We start from the raw sequence: 2208 nt of genomic DNA, 5'->3' as shown, positions 1-2208 counted from the left end.
CTGTTGGGTTTGGTGTTTCGGCGTCTTGCACTGTCATTGCCTCTGACGTCTGTTTTTGGTCCCTGGTGTTGGGGTCATGCCCTCCAATGTGCATTTGCTTGGGGGTCTGGGTATACTGTCCACCTACTTGTTGGTGGTGCCTTGGGCTCCTCTCCATTTGTCTCTTATGGAGAGGGTGGTTCTTGGCTGATGGCTGGATGTCAGTCATCTATTCGGGTGTTGTCTGTTTCTGTTTGTTCCCTCTCGGATGGTCACTGCGAGTGCCTGTCTTTTTCCGGGGGGGGGGGGGTGGGGGGGGGGGCTACTTTGGATGACTCTTGGATGCGAGGCTGGTGGTCAGTGGCTCTGCTTTCTTGTTTCTCCGTTTGAAGGAGGTTGAAGGCTGTTTGGTTGAGTCACTTGACGTTTACTGCCTTGTTGGTGGTTCATCGTGTTGGTATCCGGACGAACTCTGATGTTGTCCTGTTCTGCTTCTCTGTTTGGGGGGTTGCAAGGTTCATTCCCTCAGTTTCCTCTGTCGACTCCATTGTTCCTGGACTCGGTCATTGTTGGGCTCCCTGTCTGAGATTTCTTTCCCGCACCGGGGAATTATGATGGCGGACTGTCTGTCCCGGATCTTTCCATCCTTGAGGTCTTTTTCTCTGTTCTGGATGGTATTCCAGCCATTGAAGTGGTGTTTTGGGTGTCTGACCATGGGCTTGGCGGATGGTTGCGATGTCCTTCCAGTAGCCGAGGGGTCTGTTGTATGCATGCCTCTTGTTCCCCTGATTCCGGCAATTGTGCTGTGGTTTGGGTGTGTTGGGGCATTGGTGCGTCTGGTGGTCCCAGGTTAGCTTCAACCCCCGTGGTTTCTTTCTGTTGTTGGTAGTGCTCGCTTCAGCAGCACATATAGTAAAGTTGGAACGATACAGAGAAGGTTAGCATGGCCCCTGCGTAAGGATGACATGCAAATTCATAAAGCGTTCCATATAATGGCGGCATTGCGTCCGGATTGGACATTGGTGTTCCTTTCATTTCCATTTGTTGGGCCCTCTGGTTCCTCTTCCGGTGTTCCGGTCATTGTTCCTTCTGGGTTAGCTCTTCTGCAGTGTTCCCTGTTCCTGCATGATTGTTCGTTTGGAGTTGCAGGTCTTTTCCCACTGTGCAGGCGCCCCTCTGCTTGTACTGTCTTTCACTACGCATTGGGTCTCCTCTGCTAACTGGGGTCTGCACTATGGTGTGGCTCTTGATCGGGTCCTGGTTGGTTTTTGGGGGTTGGTGTTATTTGGGCTTGGGCCTTTCTTCCCTCCTTGTTCAAGAGAGGCTTCCTTTGGAGCTTTTTCTTGGTCTACCTCATGTGTCTGTGGTGCTATTAATGACTCATCTTATCGGGTCTCTGGCACTTCTCTGCCCTTGCCCTGGGTTCTCTCCTCCCTGTGGCACCTTCCGTTGGTGTTGGGTGCACTGCGCTGGGTTCCCTTTGATCATTTGGGGTTGGGGGCCTTGCTGGTTTTGCCGTTGTGAGGGTTTGTGTGCTCTTGCGTGCTCTTCCTTCGTTTGTGCCTGCTTGTGCTCTTGTTTAGTCGGTCGACGTTGGTGATGCTGCCTGTTGACTCCTTTGCACGTTTTGGTTGTGTAGCATGCCTTGGTATGTTATTGTCACACACAGCTGCTTTTTCTGTGGTGGCCTGTTGCTTGTCATTCTGGATGTTCCGTTGAGACTGCTGCAATCTCTCCGCTCTCTGTCGGTGGCTTTGGGTGGCTATCCTTTTGGTGTCTGTTTCAGTCGGTGGTTCCCTCTCGTCCGATTCAAGGGTGCTCCGCTCGTTTTGTTGCGGTTTCTTGAACCGCCATTCAGGTTGTTTCTATGGGTGTTTTGCTGGACGGCTACTTCGTCTTCCCCTAATGCCTTCTTTTCTCATTACCGTCTTGAGGTTGGTGCTTCTATTGCCTTTGCCTCTTTGGTTCCGTACTCAGTGGTTTCTTGGGGTGTGTCTCTCTCCGTTATTGTTACTGACTTTTTTGTTGTTGTACTGCCTTCCCTGTGTGGGCTGTGTTTCCTATCCGTGAAGCTGATATTGCTTTGGTATCTGCTCATTAGTAAATACTGTGGCGAGTAAGACAGACGAGGAGGTAATGCCCCGGTTACTTACAGGTAATCTTCCTTACTCCGAGTCCCAGTCTTCCTCGCCACAGTATAGTTTCCCTTCCCTCCCGGCCCTTTGTTGT

General features: G+C 51.4%; 1 non-coding gene across 1 annotated transcript; it reads left to right on the top strand.

Annotated features, from left to right (window-relative positions):
* Positions 1-867: 867 nt before the first annotated feature.
* On the top strand, positions 868-974 carry LOC147707776 (U6 spliceosomal RNA). Its single transcript, XR_015296898.1, has one exon. It is a non-coding gene; the product is annotated as a U6 spliceosomal RNA (small nuclear RNA).
* Positions 975-2208: the final 1234 nt, after the last annotated feature.

This window comes from Lissotriton vulgaris, chromosome 6, assembly GCF_964263255.1.
Source record: "Lissotriton vulgaris chromosome 6, aLisVul1.2, whole genome shotgun sequence".
Lineage (NCBI taxonomy): Eukaryota > Metazoa > Chordata > Amphibia > Caudata > Salamandridae > Lissotriton > Lissotriton vulgaris.
This window is presented reverse-complemented; position numbering and strand designations above follow the sequence as displayed.